Genomic DNA, 15856 nt, shown 5'->3' with positions numbered 1-15856 from the left:
ACTTGATTTCTCGGTTTTGGCGGAAAAACTCGATTTCTCGGTTTTGGCGGAAAAACTCGATTTATCGGTTTTGGCAGAAAAATTCGATTTCTCGGTTTTGACTGAAAAACTCAATTCTCCAATTTTGGCGGCAAAACTAAATTTCTCGGTTTTGGTGGAAAACCCCGTTAACCGATTTTTGCGGGAAAAACTCGATCCTCTCGGTTTTAGCAGGAAAACTCGATTTCTCGGTTTTGGCCGAAAACTAGATTTCTCAGTTTTGGCGAAAAAGCTTGATTTCCCTGATTTTGGCGGAAAAACTCGATTTCCCGATTTTGACAAGAAAACTCAATTTTCTCTGTTTTGGCGAAAAAACTCGATTTGGCGGAAAATTCATTTTTGCGATTTTGACGGAATTTTTTTTTTCGCAATTTTAATAAAAATCAAATTTTATGAATTTGGAAGGAATTTTTTTTTTTTTGAAATTTTAAGCCCTACACTAAAAAAATTGTTGCTAACAAAAAGAAATTTTTTTTATCTAATATTCTAATAGGGTCAACCCTGTCAAAACCCTTTTTTTTTAAGCTCAAACCTAAAGACCTTAAAAGTAATGCATTAGGCTAATAGTTCTTAGATTATTGGATGGACTCGGCCAACCCTAAATCTCACAACCCTATATAACATCGCTATATATACTTATTATTGTTTTGAAATTTTAAAAGCATTCATATGTTAGAAATATTTAGAAAATATCCTTATACAAATATTTTTACTTAATTAATAATTTACTATAAATTATTTTATATCTTAATTTTAAATTTTATAATAAAAAATAATATTTAAAGATAACAACACAATATATATAATAATTATCTTATTTTTTAAAAATATGTTATAATTTTTAAAAATTGTATTATATTAATTTAAAATCAATTATCTAATATAATATAGAAATATATTATTAATATAAAATTCATTTTTAGTTATATAATAAATTATATATAAATATTTTTAAGGATAACGTCGACTTTAGCCAGTCCAACTTTAAAAATGAGAGGTCGAATACAAAAAATCACTTCGCAAATAATTAATAGTATTGATGTAGATATAGATGGAACATGATTTAAAGACAACAATAAAAAATAAAAATAGATATTCCAACGAATCATTGGTAAAAATAGAGTATGCACAAACATAAAATAAATAAATAAAATGTGTAGTTTTTGAAACATCCAAAAAATCTTAAATTTACTTTTAGGAACGGATGAAGTATAATATATAAATTATATAGTATTATAAATTTTAAATTTACTTTTGGGAACGGATGAAGTATAATATATAAATTATATAGTATTATAAACATCCAAAAAATCTTAAATCTACACGTTTGGACACCACGTATAGGGGACGAGCAATTTGGGGAGTATATGAAGGAAGTGGTAAGAAAGCATGGAATTAAGTATGAGAGGTTTGTTTACAAAATGATATCGTTCCTAGAGTCCCCTTCGATGACAAGATTTTATTCTCATACAAGCATATGGATTTTGCAATTACTTCAACAGTCTCTACAAAGGAAAGGTAGAGCAGTCTTTATCCATTTTTTTTTGTTTTGTCTTGATTAATAATTTAATAAGCCCAAATAGAAAAGATACGAGGTCAATAAGAGTATAAGGTGATGTCAACTGGAGAATTTCATTGGAGTGGAAGAGTATCGGGTGGGAGAACGTGTTTTAGGCCGTGATCTTTTTCTTTATTTAATTTGGGTTGGTTGCTTGATCGATTTGTTTTAGAGAAGTGGTTGTATTCTTTCTTTCTCAAACATGTTTTTTTCAGAGTTAAAAAAAAAGTCTATCTATATTCTATACACACATACATGAAACTCAAAGTAGATTTAGGACTTAAAAGTCCTGACTTTCTAAAAAAGTCAAACACGTGAATTTTGTAATACAAAACACTTCAATTTTAATATCTAATATGAAATCAGATCGTTATCAAATCCATTGAATTATTATTCAATAAATAATAACAGCTTTCAATAAGTACTAAAAGTTATCAAACAAATAATTAACAAAAAATATAATAGCTGGACTTTTGTATTTATTTTCACATACTTGTGGATTTTAAAGTAAGGGAAGATGCACCGAATGCGAATTACATCAACTTGTTGTGGTTAATACCGACAATTTTAACTGGTGCGTGGAAGTTTATAAGGACAACATTATCGGGCACAAAATTTGATCCTTAAGTGGAGGGGATCCACAAAAACACCAAAACCGAGGGGGAGAAGTCGTTAAATAAGAGACGTTTTGGCTTGGTCCTTGTAATGTTCGCGGGCCCCATTGACACGTGGCGGCCTACGATTGGTTCGTTTCTATTTTTTTTTTTTTAATCGGAAAAAAAAAATTAAGAACTTTAGCGATAATGTTGCCCTGGGGAGTTTGTTCTGGAAAGGCAAAGAGTAGTGTTTCAAAAAAAAAAAAAGTGTTTCAAAAAAAAAAAGGCAAAGAGTACAAAGAGAATTGGATGATGAGATCGCTTCGGAATGTGGGAATAGTACTCCCTGGTATGTCTACTCATTTCCCATTTGATTATGTCAACTCCACGCGCTTGGGAGGCTTGGCCCGACCATGTACTACTTACTCCTGAAGATAAAATTGCACTCATTGCTTAGAAAAAGAAAACAATTTATACCGCACTCAATATCCAGTAATCGTATCTACTATGTCTGCTCTTGTTGGACTCGACTCTCATTGTACTTCTATGTTATGTTTATGTTCGGCTTTCCATCGTTTATATGTTTGCAAGATTCTGAACTTATTAATAAGAATGGTTTTAATAAGATTTATTTGTTTGAATATATTGTATTTAATGTTGGTTAACTTAGATTTATTTTAAATCAATTTGCTATTGTATATTGTATTGAAACATTTGAGTGATATCTAATTGGAAAATTTGCCAAAACGGAACAAAAAATAGCATGATGGTCAATTTGATAAAATAATATCCTTAAGTTGTCTATTTAGTATAATTTTTTCGTAATCCCAAAATTAACCTTTGATTAATCAAATTAAACACAATTTAAGAGCTTAACTAAATTTTAAAACGTTTAATAAAAACGAAAAAGCATTTTTAAAAAATTAAAATTTAAAGTTTAGTTTTTTTATTAAAATTTTTAATAAAACAAAAAACTAAAAAAATTTAAAGATTTTATAAAAATAAAAGTTTGTAAAACGTTTTATAAAGTTTATTTAACGTTTTTATTATTTTTTTACAAAGTTTTATTTTTATAAAGTTGACAAAGTTTTTTTTTATTAAAAACGTTCTACAAAGTTTTATTTTTATTTTTTACAAATGTTTTAAAAATGTTAAAATTAAAAAAAAAATCTATTAAAAAGTTTAATAAGTTTAATACAAAGGAAAAAACGTTTTAAAAAAAATTAATAAAAAGGAAAAGGGCACACATGTTTGAGGGAAATTAGAATATTACAAATATATTTTTGATATTTTTGACAAGGTAAATGGACCTATATACGTTTTAGTAACGTTAGAATATTACAAATATTTTTAGAATATTTTCTTAACTGAATATTCTATAATTTTCGCCAAAATCAGGTTTTCTTATCTGTAGAAAGCACTTTTTATACTCCGTAGAACCAAGATAAAAATCTCATAAGCAGATTCTACCTTATGTAGCCGTTTGAATAGTGTCTACATTTCACATTCATAGAATTTTAGAATACTAATATACCATGAATTTTACCCATTTTCAGCCATGGTATATTGGTGTTTTATGAACTATCGATGTTGTTTTGGAGTCGTTTTAGCGCTTTTACAGGTTCATGGATGATTTGGAGAAAATTGATGATTTGGGTGCATTTTGGAGATAAAATGAAAGGAAACTCGAAACTGATCAACGAACAAGTTCGAGGTCGACATTCAGAGTCTACCATCGATCGATGCACACTCTGTGCTGTCGATCGACGGCGAAGCGCGCAAAGCCCAGCCGACTTAAAACCCAAGTCAAGACATAAATACAGAAATACCCCTGGCCGACTTTTAACCTAATATTTATGTGCTCCGCCATTGTTCTAGGCAACACATACTTTCTATTCTATTCCTAGTTTCTAGTTTTACACAGAAAAGGTTTTTAGTAGATTGGGAGAGAAGATCCAAGACTCCTTCAGAGATTTGTATTGGAACTCCAATATTTCTAACCTTAATCTATTTATGCATTATTTTATATTATTTGCTATGAATTGCTTTGCTATGTCTAAGTAATTCACTGCGTTAGGTTTAGGGTTCAAATAAGATTATGAAGGATTAGCTCCAAATATAGATTGTTGAGTTGTTTGTGATATCTATCAGTTGAATTGCTCTTATTACCTCTGTTCTAGAGTAGTTAACTAAAACCTTGATATTAGGATAATTAGGCGCAAGCGGAAGCATGGTCTGTTACCTGAATTAATTCACATTGTGCTAGCATTGATAGAAACAAGAGACAACTAATTTAGTTAAATCTATTGAACATAAGTCAAACCCTCTCGGTAAAGCTAGCTGGAAGGATCATCGATCGACAACCCTATAGTTGTATGGATCGATGTTCTGAAAGGTGTATCGATCAATTATCCATTGATAATATCAATCAACATTTTCTCCAGATCAACAAAAAACAGTTGAGATCTGAGATCTAGACAATAGATATTCTAAACAAACGATATTTGATAGAATATTATTTTGTTTGAGTTCTAGAATATCCAATAAAGTACTTTAGCTTCTATATTATTATAATCCTGATTACCTGACCAGAAACCCTAAGTCTAACGCTTTCTCATAATTGTTTACAAAACCTCAATCCAATCAACCAAACCACTACCTTATTCACCACTGCAATTTACAATTTACTGAATTGACCTAGCTTAAATCATAAACTGTTTTAAGATCTTTTGTGTGCCCCAGCTCCTTGTGGATTTGATCCCTAAGTACTACAATTCGGCCTTTTATTTGAGAGAATACAAATCACTTAGGGTAATTTGAGTAATATCAAATTTGACGCCGTTGCTGGGGAGCTTTGATCGCCATTAGATCTCCTCTAAGCAGTTTTAAGTCTAGGTTTTTTCTGTTACTCAAAAAACTGATAAAAGTTTTTCTTAGTTTCTTTCAGGTGCATGCCCCGTAGTTCCAGAAGCAAAAAAGAAAAATCACTGCTTTTCTCAGACCCTGCATGATCCACATCGATCGACAACAACACCTTTTCGTCGACCAACACTTCTCAGCAAACGTCGACCGATACTCTTCATCCGTCGACCGACAATTGTGAGCTACCGCCGATTTATATTTCAGCCCGAACATAGATCAACACCTTTCCGTAAGACATGGTTGCAACACTGATCCTAGAGAGGGGTGAGAATGGAGACCTGCATGACCAGGAGGGTCAGTAATGCAGCAGTTCAAAGGTTAGATGATCAGAGGGCTGTAATTCCTTATCAAGATGATGATATCGCTACAGCTGCTCAAGCTGTAGACGATGCTGCTCGACCCAGAACGTTGGCCAACTACAATCTTCCAGATCAGTACTACACCAACAGATCTGCTATTAGTCCTTGTGTTATTCAGAGGACAGACTTCGAGCTGAAACTCAAGTACTTTACACTCGTGGCTCAGACACCCTACTGTGGTTTGTCACACGAGCATCCTATGGACCATCTGAAGCGGTTCGAGGATTTGGTTTCTGCCATTAAAGTTAATGGAGTCCCTGAGGACTATCTTTTCTTCAACCTCTTCAAGTACTCACTGGCTGGAGAAGCTTCGTGTTGGCTTAAGCAGCTACCACCAGGATCTCTCACATCCTGGGCTGGCATAAAGAATGTGTTCTTGCACAATTTCTTTGATGAGTCGCGAACTGAGGACATAAAGAGCAAGATTTCTACATTCACTCAGGAGCCTACAAAGTCTTTCAGAGCTCTTGAATCAGATTCAAGTCCTATCAGAGAGACTGTCCACACAATGGATTCAACGAAGTGCAGCTGCTCAGCACTTTCTTCAAAGGCATCGCGATGTCATATCAGATGGCTCTGGACACAACTAGTGAAGGGAACTTCGACACTAGGAATCCGGAAGAAGCTATGGGACTAATTGAGAACTTGGTGTCTAGCAATAGCACTAAGAACACTGATTTTGAGAGAAGAAAATCGGCTACACGAGGAAAGGAGGAGTCGAACAATGTTAAGACCAAGCTGGACAGTGTTCAAAAGCTTCTCAAGAAGCAAGTTAACTTTGCAGAATATATGGAAGCTGTAGAGATCAACAGTGATGGAGATCTAGAAGAAGATGTGAACTTCATCAGTGGTACAAGCTTTCAGAATCAAAGGCCTGGGAATCAAAGTGGATATAGAAACTCCTATGGGAATGGACAGAGGAGTAACTTCAACCAGAATTCACAATTCCAGAAACCATACAGCAACAACTTCAACAACAACATCAACAAAAACTATGGAAATTCTTCCTATCAGAACGTGCCACTGCAGACTTGAGAGAGCAAGATAGAAGCAATGATTGACCAAGTTCTTGAGGGTCAGCAAAAGCTTATGGTGAATTTCAATGGGAAGATAGATACTCTCTACACTGAGCTTAATTCAAAGTTTGAGACTTTGAACACACATATGAAGAAGTTAGAGACACAAGTGGTTCAGACAGGACAAGCTGTTAAGAAACAAAAAACTTTCATCAAAGGTAATGAAGCACTGAAGTACCACGTCAATGCTATCATAGAAGATGATTTATGGCACGTGTCCAAAGAGGAGAAGCTTCAGGAGAAAGACTTTGATGTTAAAAGCTCCATGAGCTTCGGCTGTTCACATTGGTGTCGACCGACACCAAGCGATGAACATCAATCGATGGATTGGAATGAACACCGATCGACATCTGATGTTCAACATCGATCGACAGAGTCAGTTGCATTATGCGAGATGGTTAGAATCATGACCCATGACGAGTTCGCAGCTAAGCACCCTCATCCACCCAAACCATTTCATGTCAACATCAATCGAAAAAGTGAGCAAACTGCCGATCGACAGAGAGAATTAACCGCCGATCAACAGCCAACCTTAGTCCTCGATAGACGAGCACCTCTTTGCTACCTAGTGCAACTAACCAAGATAAATTTAGCACGACTATATGCACTCAGAAATCCATCTCAACCTTCAGAGACACCTACAGACAACATCAGTGAGCAATCTAAAGATGCACCAGAGCCTATGCAAGTTGATCATGCTACTGTGGGAAGAACCTTTAGGAAGAGGTTCCCAAGCCTCTGAAGAGAGGAGCTAATAATGATAAGGAGATGGAGAGTTTCAGAAAGAGGATTCTAATTCGATCTCTTTCACCACAAAAAACACAGCCTTGTGTAACTCTCCAACTTCGCATCCTTACTCTTGTTGAAAGTCTGTCCAATATTGCCAACCAAGAGATAGAAGCAAATCAAGGAACTCCCTGAGGAAACCAAATGATTTTGTCCCATTCAACCTTATTTTTAGGCTGGCGAACCTGATTCCAAGTTCTTAACCAAATTTCCAATTACCATTGACAACTGCATCACAGACATTAGCATCCATAGACAAGCCCATGTAGTGTGTACCTGCAGTCCATATTAACTCCCTTAATTTACCCAGCCCTAACCAGTCAACGGACCAGAAAAAAACGCAGGAGCCACTTTCAATCTCCGCTCTCAAGAAGCAATAGGCTGAGGCCTCAACTTGAGAAGCTTGCGCCATATCCAAAATCCCATGTTATTTTCCTTGATCTCCCAAAAAGAACAATGGCAAAGAAGATTGCTCCGAGTCCATACTACCCATAGAGAGCTTGGGGAAGAGAATAAACACAAGATGAGTTTGAGTGCAAAAACTGTATTGGTATCTTTGAATCTCCTGAAACCAAGTCCACCTTCAGCTTTAGGAGTGCATATATCTGCCCAAGCCACCTTCACTTTATGAATATTGTTGGGAGAGCCAGACCATAAAAATGCATTGCAAAGACACTATATTTACTCAAGACAGCCTCGAGGTAGGATGAAAGCAGAACTCCTGAAATTCACAATGCCCGAAATCACAGATTTTAATAGCTGAAACGACAAGCATAAGATAAAGCTTTATGAGTCCCTGAGAGAAGCCTCTTGCGAACCTCGTCGAGAAGAGGTTCATAGTCAAGCTTTGTAAGATCTTGAGTAGTAAGAGGAAGCCGGAGGTATCTTATAGGCAAATGTCCTACGGGTAAGCCCAACTCTGAAGTTGTATCTTGGATCGCTAGAACCCACTATCATCAGCATAGATAGAAGATTTTGCAGTGTTGATGTAGAGACCAGATATGATAGTGAACATGTCCATTACGTCCAGCACTCCCTTAAGAGAATGAGGGTGTCCATCTATAAACACAAGGATGTCGTCTGCAAAACTAAGGTGAGTGAGGTTTATAGCCTGACAAGAGGGATGATACCCAAACTCTCCAGCAGAGGCAGCAGCATTAAGCATTTTAGAGAGGATATTTTTCAGAATAACGTAGAGATAAATAGAGAGAGAGAACAGCTCTGGCGAATACCTCTTGCACTGGTGAAGAAACTTCCAGCTCACCATTAATTAACACTGGTAAAGATGTTGTGGAAATGCAAATTCACTACCAGTTAGACTGAGACAATGAAGGACCAATTGATAGTATCAAAATCTTTTAATATATCAAATTTTATTATGCTCCTACCAGTTAAGTCAGCTTTGTAATACCCATTAACTAGATCTGAAGCTAAAATGACATTTTCAAGAAGGAGGCAGTCCTTAATGAAGGCAGACTAGTTCATCTCTATTGCCTCTGCAGGGATGACTGTTTTTAAGCGATGAGCTAAGACTTTGGAGATTATCTTATAGAGAAGATTGCAGCACGCAATCGGTCAGTAATCCTTCATGGTTTGTGCTGTCTCATTTTTTGGTATAAGAATAGTCGATCAAATTTTATATTTTTAGACTATCTATTGCCGGATCTAAGACCACAACTGTCGCTTGTTGGTCCTGAGAAAATGTTGATCGATTCCAACAGCATGGTGTCGATCGATACACCTTTTAGCCCGTCGTTCGATACAACTAATGAGTTGCCGATCGATGAACCTTCCAGGGAGCGTTATCGCACCGGTTTGACTTGTTCACTAGTTTTAACTAAATCAGCTTCCGCTTGTTTCTAGAAATCCTAGCATAATCTAAACTAATTCAGACAAAGAACCGAGCTTCCGCTTGCGCCCTAATATATATAGGCAAGGTCCAAGTTAGCTACTTTAGAACACAGACATTAAGAACAGTTTAGTTGATTCATATCCTAACACTTAGCAATTCTATATTTTTGGCTAATCCCTCATGAATATCTAAACCTTAAATGCAACAAAGAGAACTATTCAGACATGACTAAGAAATTAATAACAACAAGATATAAAAACTGCATAAATAGAATAGAGTAGAAAACTGGAGTTCCAATCACAAATCTCTGAAGGAGTTCGTGGATCTTCTCTCCAAACCTAAGACTCTAAGTGTTTTGCTGTATGAAAGTACGAAAGTAGAAAAGTGTGTGTTGCCTAGAATAATGGCAGAGCACATAAATATTAGGTTAAAACTCGTCAGGGGTAATCTGGTATTTCTTGTGGGACTTGGGCTTAAAGTCTGCTGGAACCATTCTGGCCTCTGCGCGCTTCGCTGTCGATCGACAACACAGAGTGTGTGTCGATCGATTATCATCCTTGCTCATCGATCGCTAGGCTGCTCGATGGTCAACCACGGGTCTTTATCATTTTATCTCCAAAATGCACCGAAATCACCACTTTCCTCTAAATCACTCCAAAACCTGAAAATATACTAAAAGGACTCCAAAACAACTAATATGTATTTACCATGGCTAAAATGAGTAAAATCCATGGTATATCAATTTTACCCATTTTCAGCCATGGTATATCGGTGTTTTAGGAACTATCTATCTTGTTTTAGAATCTTTTTAGCACTTTTCTAGGTTCATAGATGATTTGAGTGCATTTTGGAGATAAAATGAGAGGAAGCTCGAAGCTGGCCATCGAACAAGTTCAAGGTTGACATTCAGAGTCTACCATCGATCGATGCACAATCTGTGCTGTCGATTGTCGGTGAAGCGCGCAAAGCCCAGTCGAATAACTACCTTGTTCACCACTGCAATTTACAATTTACTTAATTAACCTGACTTAAATCATAAATTGTTTTAAGAACTTTTGTGCGTCCCAGCTCCTTGTGGATTCGATCCCTAGGTACTACATTTCAACCTCTTATTTGAGAGAGTATAAATCATTTAGGGTAATTTGAGTGATATCAAATACCTTATAAAAGTAGAAACTGCATTTGGAAAAAAATTAGCTAACTTTACAAGAATTCGCATTCACTATATTCAGAAGTTTAATTAAAAGTAGATTGTTCGTTTAAAAAAAAATGTAAATGAACTTGTTTAATCTGCAATTTAATTTCTACTAACTCATTTTCCGTAGAAGACAAAATCTACTTTAGTAGAACGGAATTTAAAATTTTAGTTTATGAAGTTTTTCAACCAAAATATACCAGTTTGTGTATATGAGTGATTTATTAATTGTTTCTATTTTTTAAAAAATTTTGATTCATAAGACTAATTATTTCATTAAGTTTTAGAAATATAAAGGATAAAAGAGACAAAAATGGACAAAAAAAATTATACCAAAAGGACAACCATGCTGTTTTTTTTCAGTTTTGACAAATTTTCCTAACTAATTTCACTTGTTTAGCTTTTAGTTTGTTGTAACTTTCAACTTATAATCCATGATTGTTAATTTATAATTGATCAACTTATATTTGTTGGGTTATAACTTAGTTTGGACTATCAGCTATGGGCTGTTGAATAAATTATTCAATAGCTTAAACCAACGTAAGGTAGATGTTGAATTGAAAAAATCATATGTGAATTTACAAGTGTTAAAAAATTTCAAATAGCTGAAAACAAATAAATTGGGCTCCACCCTTACACTGTTACACATCTTCTATTATTATTGGTTATCTAGTTTTTGTTCTTTTTTTAGTTTTCACTCAATAATTTAAACTTAATTAATTCATAGTAAAACACTTTCTTTAAAAATAAAAATTATACCAAAAATTAACATTTTTAATGATCTATAAATAAAGACTAGTTTCATTTCAATTGGATATAGAATAAAAATGTCAATTTTTCTTATAATTTCTATTTTTTACTAATATTAATTTTCTGAATTCTATTATGTCATTGTATATTTTTTTGAAAAATATTATTTTAATACTATTTTCTGAAAATAGTAAAGAATATAAATAAAAATAAAATATATTTAAACTATGTCATTTTTAATTATTTACTTTAGTTACAATCAATTTTTAATTAATATGTGGCTATTAAGTTATATAAATTAGAACATAATTAGGGTGTTGAATGTTTTACACAAAACCATTGAAGAGATAAAATTTGTATATGCGTTGAATTAATAAGTCGAAGAAGAAAAAGACGATGTGGATTGTGAAAAGATGTAAATTAAAGTGTTAGAATTCATGTACATGGTCTTACCGAGTAAACTCCGTAGAACACTAAAACACATAATAGACTCCCTAGACTGTTAAATTATTAATTATTATATAATATATATACATATATTTGAATAATCCATCTTCCGAGGAAGTTAATTAAGTAATGCACTAAACAAATTGACGTAGCATTACAATCTTTAATATTTTAAAACTTCTTCCACATTTTCTAATATTTTATTATTTAGATCAAATATATTAAAACAATATCTAATAATTTACATATTTAAAATAAAAGATGCATTTTGAACCCAACTTAATTTTAGATATCAACTTTCCCACAAAAACTTATAGTATAACTCACAAAATACATTAAATTGAAGAATAAATAGAGAAAATTCATACAATAAGTATGAGAATCCATTTGAAATTTTGCGTCTTTCTCACTTCTCATCAGAAAGATGTCAAAAAGTAGTTTGAGAAAAATTTCCATTTTTGAAACATCAAACTCAAAAATTGACATAAAATGATGGACACTTCCACCCCCTATGTATTAATAGAGAATCATTTAAAAAGTTGTAATCTTAAGTTTGTATTAATTAAAAAAAAAATTTGCTTAGGTGTCACTTAATTAAGATGTCAATTTGACCTATGTGGCAATCTAAAAATCAATTGAAAAATTAGTAAGTCCAAAATCTAACTGCTAGGAAATTTATATTATCCCAAACATATATGAAAAAATATCATACTCGACAAAACTATGGTAACGCATCTATTTAAAAACAAATATTTTATTTTCTGTATAAAATTAAACTGATTATTTTCATGTACTCATAGTGCAAAAACTATATATGTTACGTCATAGATGTTAGAATTATTTCATATTCTGTAGAACCACTAACGAAGTAAAACAAGTATGCTCTGTCTGTATAAAGTTAAACTGATTATTTTCATCTCATTGTACAAAAATTATAGATGATACATCATATATATGTGATCAAAATTCCCGATAGTTTACAAGATCTCAATATCAGTTGCAACTATAAAAAATATCATACTTGACACTCTCGAAGTACTTCAACAACTATGATCAAATTATTAAAACAGAAAAATTACATTAGACCTAACTGTTGTTTTGTAAGTTCTTAAATTTAATACACCCTTGACGTGGGCTTGCGTGTAGTAAAAACACAAAATAATAAAATGTAGGTATTAGAAATGGCCCAACTTTCATATTGAAATAATTTTAATATAGCCTACTAAATACAATACACTGCCATTTTACTCAAATAATTGGCCCAAACAGATCAATGCTATTAACAATATTAATTAATACCAAACATCTTTAAATTAGGTAAGAAAGATAGATTATATAAATAAATCACAATGCACATAAATATATAAAAATTAAAAATACCATAATATAATGTTATTATATATGTTAGCCAGAAATAAAATATTAGTTAAATTATTAATAGCAGAATTATTTATTTAAATTTTAAAAATTATTAATAACTTGATACATATTCCCGCATGATCGTGCGGGTCAAGATCTAGTAACTGTTTATAATTAAGGACTAAATACAACCAAGAAATTATTCTAATAATAAACCTATAGTAGAAAAGAAAAGAGAAACTAAGGACACAAAATATGTTTTTACGAGATTGCTATTGCAAAATAAATGATATATAAACATTAAAAACAATATTAACTAAAGGTATATCAAACAAGTAATAAAAAGGGGATATGAACCTCAGTTAGGCCATCCACGTCAGCTTGGAAAATCGTCCAATAAGGAGTTTGCTTTTTGCCACATCAGCATATGTGGGTCGCACTCAATAAAATCTGATTTTATTAATGAGCTTTGTGATTTATAGCCAACTCTATGTTTTGTAAAAACATTGGGCCTAAATATTTTCAAACCTTACTCTATCCTATTTTCATTTTAATATAAAATAAAATGATAACCCAAAAACTCAAAAAAAAAAAAAAAAGCCCACAGAAAAGTTTGTCGACATAGAAAAAGGATCGCCAGTGCTCACTATTCTTTGTATTCTTCCACTTTCCTCAATCGTATCGTAGCCATTGAAAGCAAAAGAAGCTCAGACACTGAAAAGCCAAAAGACCAACGTTTCCTCTACAGCTTAAAAAATCGTTTTCAATCCAAAACTTCTTATTCAATTCCAAATCATTTACCTCACTATTTATCATCACTGTAATTCCCACTCCGGTCGTTTCATGTTTATATCAACTTCCTTTATAAATTTAGGGTTAGAAACTCGAACCACACCCCATCATAAAAAAACTGCACTCATCAAATACAGCCCTCTATTAGTCACCGTTCCTGCTTCTGCGCCTTACGTCACTTTAGACAATCTGCATCTCAGACGGTCTTCCCAACAGATTTTTAAGCCACGCATTTGTTTCTGATATTCTCTGTTTTTGTTATCTTTCTTCTCGTTTTGCAGCTGTAGAGTTAATGATCGCAATCTGAGTTTATGTTCTTTTAATCTAATTTTTTTGATGTATTATGTCAAATATGTTTGTCTAGGTAATGAATTTAAATTTAGTTTGAGCAAAATCTTACTCAATTCGAAATGAGAAAGTCGTAGGATTTTTCCACATGTCATGTGATTCCCTTTGTATAGGCCATAGGGTAGTGGTGATCTTTCAATAGTGCAAGAAACTCTGCTGTATATGAAGAACTCATGGATGGAAAACTGAGGTATGAATGATGGTTCTTTTTACTGACTTTTGGCAGGGGAATTTTCGGAATCTAAAGATGGCGTGGTGAGTCTCGCGACTTTCCCTGATATCCACCCCGATTCTAGAGAAGGTAGGCCAGTACTTATATTGTTCTCTTCAATACTCCAAGTCTATTATCTATCTCACTCTCTCACCTTGTGCTCTACAACATGGCTTTGTAGCATGTTGACTCATAACAACGATTTGTAGATACCATTTTTTTAATGTAATGATTTACTAACTCTCAACTAATCTCTCACTCCACTGTTCTGAACAGAGCTCTTTGGTCAACGTATTCATCCAAGCTGCATGAGCCAACCACTATCGGCATATCTTAGAAGAAGGTCTCAACTTCAACATTGGATCACAGAGTTTTCAAAGTCTTCCGATGACAAAACTCTACAAAATCATCAACCACTCTTTCATCATCTGATTCATCCCTTCCAGAACAACCACCAGCTTGACTACCTTCAAGCACCGGAACACCTAATCAGCGATAAGGTGAGGTTGCATATATGACAACTGACAAGGACAATGTGGAGACTGACGAAAAATAGTTCTTAATGAAAATAGGTAAAGAATATTATTATCTTTTTTTTTTTGAGAAAACAATATTATTGTATCTATGATTTATAATTAACCGATTAATGTGCAGACAGTATAATAATAGTCAAAAGACTACCAAAAAAATAAATGAAATCTAGGGAACACTGCCATACCACTACGCGAAAGCCATAGACCCTCACTCGAACCTTTAAAATCGCAATGGAAAAAAGAAGATGGACATACCAAGATTTTCAAATTAGAGATGTCTATGTGTTATGACTTTCTCACAGGTTCTTTTACAACGGAGGCTGTGGTAGAGTCGAGAGACACAAGGGATGGTGTTCAACATGAGAATGAAATTACCTCTAACGTTCAGGACATGTGATATGTTTTACCTATCTAATAGCCATGGAATATATATGTACGATCAACATAAGAACACATTACATTTATGAGGGGAATCAACTGTGAAACTCAAATACATTGGAAAATATCACAATGTTTTACTAGAGTGAAAGAAGGAAGGAAAAAAACAAATATGTCTAGACAAGAATAAAATGTGATGATTTTGGGAGTTGGTGGAATTGATGGTCAAGGGAAAATTGTGGTAAGAGAACAAATTGGCAAAAACAAATGATCAGGGGGCACAACAACAAAATTGAAGAACTGTAACAGTTGGTTTAGAAAGTTGAGTTATCACAAGAATCACTCAAACTCTTAGCAAAGATAAAAAAAATATTAATGTTTAGGCTAAACAAAACAATAAAACCCAGAAAAACATGTTATTGTTATAAAAAAACTAGAATTTTATTGTATCGAAGAAATTTAAATAAGGGCAAAATTTTATACCCGTATGAGAAGATAACACTGATAGCAAGAGAGGATGTGTTATTAGAAGAAGAAGGAATGGTGTGTTTATAAACGATCGAAACGATCGTTTATATAGAAGAGAAATTAACTGTGCAAATAGTGCAACGGGCCCCACATCCTTTATAATTTTCAACATATGCGGCTCATAACA

At 33.4% G+C, this 15856-nt stretch overlaps 1 long non-coding RNA gene across 2 annotated transcripts; it reads left to right on the top strand.

The window, feature by feature from the left end:
- Window positions 1-13611: 13611 nt before the first annotated feature.
- Window positions 13612-15337, top strand: LOC106299015. 2 transcript variants are annotated; one of them, XR_001261646.1, is made up of 3 exons: window positions 13612-14380; window positions 14567-14862; window positions 14945-15337. It is a non-coding gene; the product is annotated as an uncharacterized LOC106299015 (long non-coding RNA). The 2 variants fall into 2 exon arrangements; XR_001261647.1 differs by having other exon boundaries at window positions 15126-15330.
- Window positions 15338-15856: the final 519 nt, after the last annotated feature.

This window comes from Brassica oleracea, chromosome C6 (assembly GCF_000695525.1).
Source record: "Brassica oleracea var. oleracea cultivar TO1000 chromosome C6, BOL, whole genome shotgun sequence".
NCBI lineage: Eukaryota > Viridiplantae > Streptophyta > Magnoliopsida > Brassicales > Brassicaceae > Brassica > Brassica oleracea.
This window is presented reverse-complemented; position numbering and strand designations above follow the sequence as displayed.